This window comes from Lepus europaeus, chromosome 16 (assembly GCF_033115175.1).
Source record: "Lepus europaeus isolate LE1 chromosome 16, mLepTim1.pri, whole genome shotgun sequence".
NCBI classification, from domain to species: Eukaryota; Metazoa; Chordata; class Mammalia; order Lagomorpha; family Leporidae; genus Lepus; species Lepus europaeus.
The window spans coordinates 60,387,668-60,403,017 of NC_084842.1; the positions used below are offsets into that span (position 1 = coordinate 60,387,668).

General features: G+C 49.6%; 1 protein-coding gene across 1 annotated transcript in view; it reads left to right on the forward strand.

The window, feature by feature from the left end:
• Nucleotides 1-10,931, forward strand: part of RELL1 (RELT like 1) — a 60,072-nt gene extending 49,141 nt beyond the window's left edge. The window contains exon 7 of the mRNA XM_062213539.1: nucleotides 8,966-10,931. The gene's annotated coding sequence lies outside the window, so the exon portion shown is untranslated. The remainder of the gene's footprint in view (nucleotides 1-8,965) is intronic.
• Nucleotides 10,932-15,350: the final 4,419 nt, after the last annotated feature.

Genomic DNA, 15,350 nt, shown 5'->3' on the forward strand with positions numbered 1-15,350 from the left:
GGACTATTACTCCTTGTACCCCGTCTTTGGGGAACAGCTGAAAAGCAAAAGTGAGCGCTGCTGGTTGGGCAGTTTTAATTTTGGATGCTCCTGCTCTCGGGGGAAAAAAAAGCCCCTTGGCTTAGGCTTCATCTGACTTTCTCCTTTATGTTGTGACTTGCACAACGGTGATCCTTTTCATGTTTCTTATTATATGTAAAAGGGCAAGCCTGAAGCCTTAGTCATGATCAAGCTCTAAAGGGCACCATCAGAGCCTGCGTATGAAGGCGGAGGAGTTTATACTTACAAAGCGCGGGGAGGAGGTGAGGCAGTGGTCAGGCAGGGTCCTCCAGGGTACAGAGAATTAGCGACATTGAACCTGAGCCTTGGGGTCAGGCTGCCAGGTGCAAATCCCAGCTGCCCGCTCTCCACTGCTGGGACCTGGGCAAGAAACTTCAGGTTGTTCTTCCTCACGGGCACGTGGGAATGATGCTTCCTGCCTCAAGGGGTGGCCGTGAGGTCTCTGTGAAGGAATCCGGGAAGCCCGGGGCATGCCACCTAGGAAATGCTCAGCCCAGGCTGCTGGCGATTGTGAGTAATTCACTTTGGGTGGGGTGTGGGTGTGGCTGAGTGGAGGAGAGGCGTGGATTTGGGAGGGGGCCGTGACTTCGGTGCTCTGCCACACCCAGAGGGTAGAAGGCACCTGCAGGTAACCCGGAAGCGCTGTGCTCCTGTCCTCTAGGACACGGGGGTCCACTCACTTTGGTCTTGCAATCTGGTCATTGGGGAGATCTGGCCTTTTCCCCTGAAGTTTAGGGAGCCAACATAGGCCCGTTCTAAAGAGGAGAAACAGTGCTGAGAAGTCCGCCGTTGGCTTCTTGGCCATTTGCTGGTGACCTTGTGGAAGGCAGCCAAGAGGAGTTTAGGAAAGGGAAGAGGATGATGAAGATGGTAAGTGGGACGGATGCTAATTCCCTCTTGTAGTGCTCTAGGCATTGTGCCCGGGTGTATCGCACATGTCGCCATTGCCAGCATCTCCCAGTGGGTTGCTGCGATCCTCCCGGTTATGCAGATAGAAAACTGATGAGTGGAAGGAGTGAAGTTACACAGCCGACACCACAGAGCTGCGAGGAGAAGCTGAGATGTGAATCCAGGTCTCTGAGCACAAGCTCAGTCGCACACCCACTGAGGGGGCAGCCCCAGACCCATGAGTGGGGAATGTTTCCACTAATGATCTAGAACTTCCTCCACAGCAGAGTTTCCTAGAACTTGTAATAAATAGCCCCTGATTGAAAACGCAGTCCAGAGGGTCTGCTGTGTTGCACAGAGCAGATCCAGCACATTTCCATCCCTGTGGGAAGTCTTGTTAAGGGGAGGAGATAGTAGCTTAGACCTCAGGACTGCAATGCTGAGGGACCTTTGCAGCTTAGAGGAGCATTTGATTCAAGTCAGGAGGACTTGCCTGCCTGGGAGGAGAAGCACCTGCCTGTTAAAGTCAAAGGCAAGGAGAGCCCATGGCTGCATGACAGTCGCGATGACAAACTGTGTGCATCACCAGCTGGGTGGACTTTCTGCATAAGGATTGCCCCTTCCCAGGCAGGGCCTTCCCAGGGTCTGGGAGGGGCCACAGCGCTGGGATTGCTCAGCTGTTTTCTTGGCCCCGATTCTGGCTGCATCTGACTATAGGATTCTGTCCACTCGGCTGAAGTCCTGACCCCATTTGACGGGTTTATAATTTGATGTTCCCTGCACAGCACACGGTCACCCAGCAGGATTATATAAAGGAGGGCTGGATTTGATCATCAAAAGACAGGGGTTTAGATGTGAGCTTTGCTGCTTAGAAATTGTATTTAATTGGTTTCCTTGAACATAGAAGGAGGATATTAAGTTGGCAGATTTAAGGCTTAAGTGCCACGAGAGTGTCTGGGATGTGGTTAGCTCTCAGAGGGTGGGCACATTGCATTGTGCTACCCAGATCAGCAACCAGCAAACAAAGGGAATGTGTTCTCTGCACTTCTACCTTGCTGACATTAAATATTAAATATTTTTATTATGGAAAATTTCTAACAAGCTCAGAAGCAGAGAGATTCCTATCATGAGTGCCCATGATCCACGGAGTATACTACATATATAGTACCCAGTATACTACATATACAGTACCCACGGCTGTTCAATGCTCTGTACCTAGCATGCTTTGAAAAGCATATGCCATGTATTAATGTTCACTCAATGCTTCTGACAGCAGAAGGTCGGTGCTGTTACTACCTGTTGTGCGGATGACTCTGTGTTAAGCACAGAGTTTGTGTGGCATTATCAGGAAGAATGAGGTGGAGTTTCGAGTCAAACCCAGGATTCTGGCTTCATGGGGCACAGACTTCATTCAGCTGGGGCCAACAGAGCCCGGTCCCCCGATGAGAGCCTGCGCAGGTTCAGACCTGCTGGGTGACCACTTCCGATTGCCCAATGCCATGTGGACACTGAAAAAGGAGGGAAGGGAATATTCATTGATGCTCACAAAAGTTCATGTGTTGATTAATTTTTTTCTTCTCATCCAAGAGAATATTTTTGAGATATTCAATGTGACCTGATTTTTTCACCTAGAGAAATCTTGAAAATCTGTGAATCTGGACTGAATCAGAAAAATTTCCTTAGAATGTAGCTAACAAAGTAGGGGACGTGTCCTTTTAATATGCAGATGCAATCTTCAGGGTTGCATTTTTTTTTTACTGAAAGATGTTTCTGTTCACATTTGGATTTTACTATTTTAGCTATTTTACAGGAATGCTTTGCTTTACTGTAGACTAGATTCAAATATTCAAATGCAAATGCACATCCAGGCTAGGTTTCTCTGTGCTTTCTTTGTTTTTTTTTTTTTTTTTTAAATGAAAATTGGATGTGGTTCCATGCCACCAATTTTGGGTTGAAAATATTTTTTAAAAATATTGCACCTGTACCAGGCTTGTAGTGACTTTCATCTCCATGTTGTTAATCCCTGAACAGTGCCGCGTAATGACTGTTTGCCTGGTGTTTGCATTGTGTTAGGTATCCTCCGTAACCTAGATATGGTTTAGCCGCTGTGTCAGAGGGTATGCATGGATTATATGCAAACACAGGGCCATTCTCTAGGGGACTTGAGCACCCAGAGCGGGGTCTCCTCAGGGGTCCTGGATCCAAGCCCTTGCAGAGACCCTGGGTCCTGAGTAGCAAGTTACGAAGCTCCGGGGCAGGGTTTCTCTCTCCTTCTCTTTCCTTCCATGTTCAAACAGGGTCTGTGGTTTGTCATTTCACTCCACACCCCAGGTCTTCTCACCCTGCTTCTGGGGCCAGGGGCCTTTTTGTAGCCAGATCTCGCTTGTACTCTGCCTGATTTATTTTGGCAATGCAGTGAAAATGGTTTCTTTTTTTCCACAGAAAATGTGTTTTGATTTCTTCTTAGAAGAATAAGCTTTTGTTCTTCAAAGTTAAATAAATCGAATTGCTTTCAGTCTCCAAATGCCACTGCCTTGTGTCCATTGTCAGCGGCCCTGGTGCTTTTTAAAGACGACACTGCCACGAGCATTCCGTAGCCCGAGTCCCGAAGTGTGTGCTCCGCTTCCGTGGCTTGATAAATCTGATCGAAAACATGGGTTAGCAATTTTTAACAGTACTTTTAGACATTTATTTTTATTGGATTTTAAGGAGAGAAATCAGAAGTGTATGTATTTGTTGTGCACCGCATGTGTGAGCCGTGTAGACGTGTGGAGTGCCTGACTTGTGCTAGCCGGCGTCTGCTGTGTAGACGTGTGGAGTGCCTGACTTCTGCTAGCCGGCACCTGCCTTTCTCCGCACACTTCCCTTTTTCAAGTGGTGAGAGCACTTACAGTCTGCTCCCTCAGCAGTTTTCCAGAATCCAGTACATTGTCAGGGACTGTGGTCACCACGTTATGCAGTGGATTTCTTGACCATAGTTCTGTCTAACTGAAATTTGGGGTCCTTGGACTCACATCTCCCCAGCTGCTCCCCACATGGAGGGGCCGGTGCTGTGGTGTAGTGGGTAAAGCCGCCACCTGCAGGCCCCTATATGTGGTTTTGAATTAGTTCTTAAATCAGTCCTTGAATCAGATAGATGTATCTACTGAATACTCACTATTGTCAATAATTTTCCTGTCATTCTCGGTGGTCCTAGTTATTTAGTAGGCCATAAGCATCCACATTTAATTTTTTTACATTTTGTATTTATTTGGAAGACAGAAAAAGAGAGAGAAATCTTCCATCTGCTCTTTCACTCCCTAAATACCTGCAACAGCCAGGGCTGGGCCACGTCAAAGCCAGGAGCCAGGAGCTCCATCCCTGTTTCCTATGTGGGTCGCAGGGCCCCAGCATCCACTACCTCCCAGGGTGTGCATTAGCAGGAAGCTGGCTAGGAAGCAGTGGTGAGATTTGAAGACAGGCGCTTTCTACGGGATGTGGCCACCCCAAGCAGTGACTTACCCACAGTACCAAAACACCTGCCCCCAGGCTCCAGCTCTGACCCCATGAATCCCTTTTTATTTCTGAAGAACACTGCTGCTTGGGACTGTGAGGACATCTCAGAAGCAGTACTGGACAAGTCCCTTGGGAATTTGGGCCAGTTTCTAGTTTGTGTTAAGGACATCTTAGGAATAACCATGTCCTTTTTAACAGTAGATAGAATTTAAAAATGAGTACCAAGGAGATTGAAACATCCTGCTGACTTATGGATGGGGGAATAGAATTGTGAGGGCTGAGATGTTTCTGCATGTAGCCGTGACTGCTGGGCTGGTGCTGTGCTGTGGGACAAACGTGCCATCTTTGCCAAGACGGAGCGTCCGTGGACAAGCACAGGCCGGCTTCCCTCTTCTGCTGCCGTCACGCCCTCCTCCGAGCAGGCTCTGCCCCTCCTCCGAGCTCTGTGACCGCGGGGCCCTCCCCTGAGTTGTGCTGCTTCATTGGCAGGCCTCCAAATTTCTTTTCTTTACGAGCTCTCCCGGGAAGGATATGTCGGTGGGAAACCCCAGGTTCTACCAGTTTGTTAATTTTTTGTCCTTGGGGTTTTATTTTCAGGTAAAAATTCATATTTTTTAAAAAGCCATAGGAGTTCAGATTTGATGGAAGCCTTTTAATTTGATTCACTGGTCTTGTAGGGGCACTGGAATATAAATTTATCTAAAAAACTGCAGGGAGCGGGCATTTAGCCTAGTGGTTATGACACCCGCATCTCCCATTGGAGTACCTGCATTTGGTTCCTGGCTCTGGCTCCTGATTCCAGCTGGTTGCTTATGTGACCCTGGGACAAAGCAGTGGTGGCTCCTATAACTGGGTCCCTGCCACTCTTATGAGAGACCTGGACTATGTTCCCAGTTCCAGGCTCCAATCCAGGCCTACTGTAGGCATTTGGGAAGTAAACCAGTGGGTAGGAACTCTGTCAGTCTCCCTGCCTCTCAAATAGAAAACAAATAAACAACAACAACAAAGCAAGCCACTGCACCCGGAGCAGGCCCGAGTCAGGGTCCCTGGCTTGGATTTCCAGCCACAGAACTCACTTCTCAGGGATAAACAGCCCTGCTTGGTCCAGTGCCGTCCTGCTCCCATGTGGAAGACTGAGCTCATTGAGTCTCTTCAGCGTGGGCGTGGAGCGAGGTCGGCCTCTGCTCAGGACCTGCTGTGCGAGGAGCAGGCAGGTGAAGAGAAACGCTGAGTGAGGGCAGAAACCTAAAGCACCTGTAGAAGTTTTGGGTACTAACGTCCCCGTGTTACAGTTGGAGAGCCCGGCTCAGAGGGACTGACATTCCCATCGCAGGGCTGGGGAGCAAGTGGGCATGCAGGGAAGGATGCACACCGCGAAGCCAGCACTGGTGTGGGGACAGAGTGCTTTCTTGGCCTTGCAAAGAGACACACACACGCACACACACACACACACCCCGCCGCGGTGACCCCGGAGCTCAGCGTAGGGATCATTTTCCGCCCTGCCGGAGCTCCCTGTGGTCTGAGGGATCATCTGATGGCATTGGGCTGTCCGAGCCCCGCCCGGATCCGGATCGCGGCCAGCTGGGAAGGCATTCAGGTCCTCCTAGGGCTGCTGTTATCTCAGAGGAGCTGCACCTGCTCGTGCAGCGCAGCGCAGGCACTGCCACGTCTTTAAACCCAGTGTGCCAAGCCCCTCCTCCGTGCCAGGCACTTGCTAGGCCTTCAGGTCTCCCACATGGGTGCAGGGGCCCAAGGACTTGGGCCATCCTCTGCTGCTTTCCCAGGCCACAGCAGAGAGTGGATTGGAAGTGGAGCAGCCAGGACTTGAACCAGCACCCATATGGGATGCTGGCACTGCAGGCGGCGGCCTTACCCGCTACGCCACATCGCCAGCCCCATTGAGGCACCTTTTAACGTTTCGACTGGTGTGCTGTGGCGAAGAAATCCCATTTGGAGGAAAGTGTCTGTCCATAGGGATATCTTCACAGCTGTAGACTGGAGAGAAAGGAACTGGACAACGTGGGAAACACCGTCACGTAGTCTGCACCTTTCAAGGGTGAGGGCACAGCTGAAACCTTGGAGCCTGGGAGGGTGTGGTGTCCTTTGCCTTTCTAGATTGCCTTTCTGATAAGGCCTGCGCTCACCTGGACACTCTGCCAGCCCAGTGCTGAGTTTGAGAAGTGTGTGCTTGTAAGGGGAGAACGGCAAGAGCTTTGGAAAGATTAACTTTCCTTCAGTCTGCTTAGTTTCTGGTATTCGCAGTGCGGGTTTCCCACAGCTGCTTGCCTTTCCCCCTTCTGTCCAGACGCTGTGCGCGGAGCAGCTGTGGCAGAAGGCTAGGGTGCTGGATGATGGAATGGTCCTAACATTCAGTCTTGGGGGGTAGTCCGACTGCTGGGCACCACATTAAGACCCCCACGGCCCTGGGAGAGAGAGCTGCAGATGGCTGCGTCAGCTGCTGCTGATGGGGGTAGGGTGGGGCTGGATTTGAACCCAGGGCTCTGGCTCCAGTCCCTTCCGTGCTAGGCCAGCCTGTGTTTCACATGCCCACTCCTTAAGTTGGTCAAATCGATTGGGGAACGCTCTAAGTGGGGCGCCCTCTAGGGCTGGAATGGAAACAGTGAAGTGAGGCAGCATTGCCTTCTAGGTCCAGAACCCCCACCACCACCTTTGTTACTTCCCTTGCTGCAAAAGTGTCTAGTTCTAAGAGAGAACAGAAAGAGGCACATAAAAATAGAATGCTCATTTTCTAGATAATGGCCCAGTTTAAAGTTCTGCTGGGTAAATTCTCTCTCATTTTTCTTTCGGGACCACTTTTATATTTCTCCGTCCCTGGCTTTGTGCCTTTTTCTCTGCTGGAGCGTTGCCTGTGAAAGTGGAAGCACACTTGGCTGTGTTTCCAGTGCTGTTCCCGGGCTGCGCCCTGCGGGGAGTCAGCACATCACAGTTCACAACGTGGCTCGTGCTGCTTTTCGGTGTAATGTTGCATTTCCTTTTTAGTTAAGGGACAAGGGTCCTTTACCCATCGCATCTCCTTTGGAAAATCCTCCCTCCCTCCCTCCCTCTCTCTCTCCCTTCCTTCTCCTCTCTCATGACCACTGTGCTTCATTGTGAACATTATGAATGGCTTTAAGAAAAGGATGGTAGGAATAATATTAGAATGCATATCTTGAAGTATGAGCTGTAGGGTGGAAAGGATGTTGTTAAATGACAACACCTCTATCAATATATCCTTATATTTCGTGAGCTGGTTTCATCTCTGATCTATTTTGCATTCCTAAGCAAGTGCAGTGTGGGCAGGTCCGACGGTGTTTTGTCTGAGTTCACCTGCACGGTGCGTGTGTGTGTGTGTGTGTGCGTGTGTGTGGGAACCTAGGCAGGCAGCACCTAGGCAGAACCCAGGCAGGAATCTCAGTTCTGCCCTGGTTATCCCGTCTTTGGAAAAGGAAGGTGGGAGGATACTTCTAAAAATGTGTGTGCTTTCTCCATCTTTGTCTACCTGCCTTTAAAATACAAAATAAATAAATAAATAAAAATAGAAATTTAAAATTTAAAAGTTCTTGCAAGAAATAAATCTAAAAGATAAATTTATTTTGGTGCAGTATTTTTGAAACATGTGCATAGTTTTTTCATAATATATACTTTTCATGAACTTTTTGAAGACCCCTTATATGTATAGATTTCAAATTTTTTTTTGTATCAAAATCAACCTAGCTTTTACTTCAGTTTTCCATGAACTTTTTGAGCTACTTTCATAAAAGGGAACAGATCTATTGATTATTTATTTGCAAAAAGTCGTTTGAAAAGCAGAAAAGTGTTTTACCACTATGTAATGTGATGTCAGTGTAGACACAGAGCAGGGCCAGCTTTTGGAGTGACTTTAAAAAGCATCATAGTGAGCCATCAGCGCCCAGGGCCTCAGACTGGATGCCTCAGGGCCGCGCTCCCATCAGCCCAGCAGAATCCCAGTGGGGCGACTCCCATGGGCGTGGCTTCTGTGGAAGGTTCCCTGGCCAGTGAGGAAGTCGAGGGACACGTGCTACAGAGGTGACAATGCGTTGCAGGGAGAATGTCCCCCAGTCACCTTAGCAGTGCACCTCAAGCCAGACCAACACCTGCAGTCCCCTGGGGTTCTTAGGGTCTCTGTTTTTGTTACAACTTGATAATGAAGACCCTTAAAATGTTCTTGGATTGACTTCTGCAAGACACGTGTGCTGGGGGTGCGGGTGCGAGGGGCTGGGGTGGAGCTGGACTGCCCACTCTTCCAGGTGTGCTGGGGGGGACGAGGGGCTGGGGCGGGGCTGGACTGCCCACTCCTCCAGGTGTGCTTGGGAGGGGGGTGAGGGGCTGGGGCAGGGCCGGACTGCCCGCTTCTCCAGGTGCGCTGGGGCGGGGCAGGGGAACGAAGAGCTGGGGAGGGCTGGACTGCCCGCTCCTGCGCGTGATTAAGTGCCAGGCGGCCGTGCGGGATTTGGCGCTCCACTGTCAGGTAAAGCTTTGCCTCTTTTGCTTTCTCTTGCAGCAGTGACTTTTTTTGGAAGAGTTCTAAGAGACTGGAAACTCAGAGGATGGCACAGTTGCCTCGGCCGTGTTTTTATACATTTTATACCATTTCTATGATGACGTCAGCAGACGTGAGAATGAAGCCTACCCGGGATATTGTTGCTATGCTGGATGGAGAAGTCCGTTGGCTTTGTAACAGGTTTTCACCTGAAGTCTGTTGACAGTTACATTTGCTGGGAAGGAAAGAGCTGATTTTTTATCTGCATAACTGTCCCCAGCCATCGCCCTGCCCAGGCCCCGATCCCTGCCCGTGGTGTGTACACACTACAGTTTTTCCATTCCGATCACTGTGTACAGAGGAACTAGTTGTGTACAGTACTGTCTGAGCCTATGCTTGGGGTGTGTGTGTGTGTGTGTGCACGCGCGCACTATTCCCCAGCTCCTACCTGCCGTTTTAATCCTAGTTTTAAGGTGATCTTCATATGGACAATGTAGCTGTTACAAACGATCAGAGGTGACCCTTCAGTGGCAAAAGATCCGTGGCAACAGTCCTGTCCAGCCCCAGGAGTGGATTCCCTGAGAGATCCTGGATCCCTGGATCCGGAGGGACCAGATGCTGCACCTCGACACTCCCAGGTCCCTGTAGAAGGCCAGAAATTGGAATTTGGTTTTCTGTTTTTGTTTGAACTTTGAATAAAGGGGGAAAATCGCTAAAGCCACTGAAAAAAACTTCTGGTTTTGACAACCCCAGGCAAAAACAAAACAAACAAAAAAAGAAATCTCACTCCTCACAGTAGGTGGGCTCCACACCTCCCTCCGGCATGTTTTTCTTGGGGAACTGCTTATTATCTAAAGACTATTGGTGGTCACTTTCTCTTTAGTCCTGGAAAATCCTGCTCTTTGACACAATTTAAAAATTTTGGAGCTTGGTGTTTTATGAAAACCCTGAAAGAAGCCGGAGGCAGAGACAGCAGCGTCGGTGTGAGAGCTGTCGGGGAAGGGGCATGGGAGTCCCGTGACAGCGAAATCTCCAGACTGGGCCCTGGTGCGTGCCTTGCGCCCTCTGATCATTTAGAAGAGAAAATCTGGCTCCTGAAAGAGAATTTTCATGCAAATATACTTCAAAGTATTTACTATAAATAGACTTATTCGACTCCATTTCTGGGATTAAACTAAAAATTTCTAACTTTTTAAATGGTAGATTCAATTTCCCGTGAGTTCTTACTGACAACTAATAAATGGTGTGTGTGATCCATTCATGTACACAGCAGAGGAGGAGAAATCAGGATGGAAATACACTTCATCGAGGTCCCCAAAAATAGCGATACGGAAATTTTAGGGATGTGTATTATTGTAAATAATATTAGATGCAGACTCTAGGCCAATACTTTTACTTAAGAAACAAAACAAAAGGTGTATTTTTTGCTTTGAAAATACTATGCCCTCAAAATGGTGAGGGATAAAATGTAAAGGTATTCTTCAGTTTTAATTACTTCTTAATTTTATTCAAGCCGGAGCACTTTTTTTTTTTTTCTCCCTTGGATAGCAATACAGCAGGCAAGAGAATACTCAGAAACATTCAAAATTGTATTTATACCAAGAGTACGTTTTCAGTAGTTGAGCCATTTTTGTCTGGCTCGCTTCCAAATATGCCAAACATTACGCCTTCGACATTTGCCGCACAGAAGCCTTACACCGGGGTGTACTCCGTGATGAGAGTCAGTGTGCCCAGAGTGTGCCACGGCTGCATGGCCCGTGTTCCTCCCCCTCCAGGAGGCTCGGGGACTCACGACACATGTCCTCTACACAACACTAAGGATGCAGAGAGCCTCTGGGTGTAACCAATGAGCCGGCCGCCACCTTCATGGAAAACTTTGTAAAGGAAAATTTTCACCGTTGCGAGTGTCAAATGTATTTTTAACTGTCTGGTTTGTACTTTTACGACTTTTGTACTACCAAAGCGGAGTTAAAAATAAAAATGTTAAACACGGTGTGTTGTTTGATGCAGTTCTTGGTGCTTTGTACAATGAAGATGTCATTGTCGTCGTGTGATGTATTGAGCTTACTTTCAGAGTGCTTGATTTCCTATGACTTGTGTGGCTAGGTGGTCACTGGCTGACCGTCCGTGCTGGATGTTGCCTCCTGTAGTACTCCCCCTCATTGCTTCTGAAGTGTGGAGATAATTTTGAAAGAATCCTAGAAGGATTGCAAAAGCAATCAGTTCGTGCACACTCTTCCCTCCACTCCTCCTCTGTAGCATCTGACACAACCTAGGGACCATGATCCAAACCACGCTTGCTCTGGGATCCTAGAGCTGTCGTCAGCAGTCACATAGCAGCAGAGGCACGCGTCGGGAGACGCGTCATCAGGCAGTTCCACCGTGGTGTGCACGCGCATCGGGGCGGGTGCCCCCTGCACACCTCAGCTTTACCCTACAGCCTGTTGTCCCCGGGCCACAGACCCGAGAGCAGGTACTGAACTGAATACTGCAGGTGGTTGTAACACAGTGATGTCTATGGGTCCCAGCACAGTAAAGGTACAGTAAAAGTATGGTATAAAAGATCAAAAAATGTGGTCCACCTATTTGGGGCATTTACCGTGAAGGGAGCTGGTAGGACTGAACGTTGTTTTGGGTGAGCAGAGTGAGTGAATGGGAAGGCCTAGGGCATTACTGCCCACTGCACTACACAGTCAGCATCACCCCCTCAGGCTGAGCTAGATTTATAACAAATAGTGTTCTTTCATCAACAAGTTAGCCTTCTCTTACTGCAACTGTTTTACTTTTTAACTTATTTTTTTAAACTTTATGACTCTTTTGTAATAATACTTAGGACAGATAAATACATGGAACAGCTGTACAAAAATATTTTCTTTCTGTATATCCTTATTGTATATATTTTCCTTATTTAAAACTTTAAAAATTTTTTACTTTGTAAAACGTTTTGTTAATCACACACACACACACACACACACACACCCGGCCTGGGCCTGTGCAAGGTCAGGATCATCAGAGCCACTGCCTTGTTCCTCCACGTCTTGTTCCACGGGGTCTTCAGCTCGGTTATGACCTGATGGGCCCACCAAGGGAGGTGTTCACGGCTCATTAAATCATCACTTCATCTGGAGCTTGCCAGTTGTCCCACTCTCGTTCCAGGGTCCTCCAGTGCACCTCGTTTTTATGTGTATTTATTTGAGAGAGCTCTCCCACTGGCTCACTCCTCAAATACCTACAATGCGTGAGCTGGGCCAGTCTGAAGCTAGGAGCTGGTAACTCCATCCATTCTTTAAAGATTTATTTTTTTAAAGATTTATTTTCTCTTTTTTAAAAAAAATTGAAAGTATGCACATTTCATGTATTTCATGTATACAGATTTAGGAGCATAGTGATATTTCCACCCTCCCTCCCTCCTGCCCACGCTCCCACCCTCCCTCCTCCTTCCTCTCTTATTCCCTCTCTTAATTTCTACAGTGACCTCCTTTCAGTTTACTTTATACTCATAAGGTTAACCTACCACTAAGGAAAGAAGTCAACAAACAGAAACACAGTTCCTCAACAGTAGAGACGCGGACTGCAAGCAATCATTGAATTTCAGAATGTCAGTTTCACTCCTTTACATTACATTTTTGGTACTCTTATTAGTTACCACAGACCAGAGAAAACATAGGGTATTTGTCTTTCTGGGACTGGCTTATTTACTTCTTTGAAAAGAAGAGTTAGAAAAGCGAAGGAGAGCCCGAGGTCTTCTATCCACTGGTTCACTCCCTCAATGGCCACAAAATCCAAGGCTGGGCCAGGCCGGAGCCAGGAACTTTATCCAGGTCTCCCATGTGGGTGCAGGGGCCCGAGTACTTGGGCCATCTTCCATTGCTTTACCAGGCGCATTAGCAGGGAGCTGGATGGGAAGTGGAGCAGCCGGGACCCGAACTGGCAACCGCATGGGATGCTGGAGCTGCAGGCGGCAGCTTAACCCACTATGCCACAATGGTGGCCTCGGAACTCAACTACTTGAGCCATCAGTGTTGCACACTATTCGGAAGCTGGAATCAGGACCAGAGCTGGGACTGAAACCCAAGTACTCTGACGTGGCACGCGGCTGTCCCAAGCAGGGTGTAGACCGCTGGGCCAAATGCTGCCATCCCCCGCGTCGCATGGTTCCTGGCGTTGCTTGGATTCCTTTGGGCTGTGCTGGCTCCTCAGTCTTGTCTTGTGTTTCATGGTCCTGAGTCTAGAGAAGGCCACCATCAGTTCTCTGCAGGCTTAGGTTTTCCGGCTCTTTCTCGTGAGCTGATGGCAGTTCTGTATTCGGGAAAGGAGACTGCGTGGGTGACGGCCCCTTTGCGTTCCACCCTGCTGGGTGCACACGGTGATGGCAGGTGTTTCCAGTGACGTCAGCCCTGAGCATCCATCACAGTGGTATCTGCCAGGCCTCACCCTGGTAAACTTGCTGTCTCCTCTTCATAATTAAACAGTTGAGAGGAAATAGTTTGAGACAAGGCAAATATCCTATTTGTGTGTCAGCTGTGACCCACTAACTTTACTGTCCAGTGGTTGCCCACGGCTCCCACAGCTAAGAAAACTGGGTGAAATTATGAAGGGCACAGGAGCTTACTGGTTCGCAGCTGAGGCGGCCAGCATCTGTGACGCAGAACCTGCAGCATCCGAAGTCGCGGAGGGACCCTGTCCGGGCCTCCGGGCTGGCTTCTGTTGCCTGCTGGGGATGCATGCTGTTTCCGCTTGTAGCTGCCCCACCCCCACATCTGGATCTGCCCTCACATAGTCTTCCCTGTGTGTGTCAGCCTGTCCTCCCTCTTGTAAGGATCCAGGACCCCCCATAGTCCAGTACAACTTCATCTTGATTACCTTCCCAACGACCTCATTCTACACAGGGGCACAGGCACAGGGAGCTAGAACTCCATCGTGCCCTACAGGAGACAAAATGCAATCAATGATCCCTCCCCTGCCCCTGCCCCACTAGGGGATCCTGCCTGTTATGTTCAAGGTTGGTGCCTACAGCCTCTCTGTGGCTCCGTCCTTCGCATGGATGGCCAACCCCTCCCCATGCCCCTCTCCCACCAAGTCCTTTCTTTCTGGCACCCAATATACTGCAGCCTCATCTTCTTGTGTGTGTGTGTGTGCGTGTGTGTGCTTAAGTGTGTGTGTTTAAAATTTTTTTTAAAGGCAGTATTAGAAAGTGAGCTGGTTCACCTGCTGGTTCACTCCTCAAATGACCACAATGGCCAGGGTTGGGCCAGGCCAAAGCCAGGAGCCTGGAATTCCATCCAAGTCTCCCATGTGGGCGTCAGGAGGCCCAAGCACTTGGGCCATCTTCTGCTGTTTTCAGTGAGCCAAACAGGAAGTAGAGCAGCTGGGACTCCAACAGACACTCACATGGGCTGCCGGCTTTGCAGGCAGTGGCTTAACCAGCTGCACCACGATGCTGGCCCCCTGGTCTGTTCTTTTATTGCCCCAGCCCTGGAAGCAGCCACCAACCCAAGGAGCCTGGGTTCCTTTCATTGGAGACCGATGTCCAGGAAGGAAGACAAGGCTCCGAGGTGCTCACTGAGCCCTGCCACACACACACACACACACACACACGCAGGCACACACACATGCGCACACACACAAAGTGTGCACACTAACACACACAAGCGCGCACACTGACACACACACACCCCTTTCTGCAGCTCCACAGCACTCTCCAGCCTTCCTTCTGGCCTTACCCGTGACTTTATTTTCCTCCTAGCATACAGGACTATAGAGGAGTGTGTGTGTGTGTGTGTGCAGGTTTTCTGTTTGCTTCCAGCCTTACCACATTCCCTGGAAACTGCGCAGGCCAGCTGCTGGCTGCCTGCACAGAATCCCATGGTACCACCTGCACACCATCCCTCCTCCTCCTTGTGCTGGCTACAAATGTGAGCGTGTACATGTGGCAAACCTCACCATGCAGTGTCTCCTTGAATTTGGACAAGGGGGCCAAATAACAGCTTAAGTTGAGGCAGTGGGACAGCGGTCGCCCACGAAAACAGAAACCCAGGGAGTGTGGGGAGTCTCCAGCCCCTCAGGCTATGGCTGGAAGGGGTCTCTGGGGGAGGCAGGTTTTGTCCCTGTGGCCTCTGCCTCTCTGACACCCCTCGAGGGGCGCGGGCTTATCATCCAGCGCAAACGCGTCACGGCGCGCACAAGGCGGGCCCCAGCAAGTGCGAATGCCTCCCTCCCCTCTCAGACCTCTCCTGCCACCTGGGCCCCGCCACCCCAAGCTGAGACCAGGAAACAGCACAGGCCCGCGGAATGGAGGGGCTTGCAAGTGCGGTCGGTGGCTGTGGCTGCTTTGCACCCGAGGTCCGACTTGCCAGCTTTTGGATCCTCTGACCCCTTCGGGCAAGATCCCCTGGATCTGCTCTCA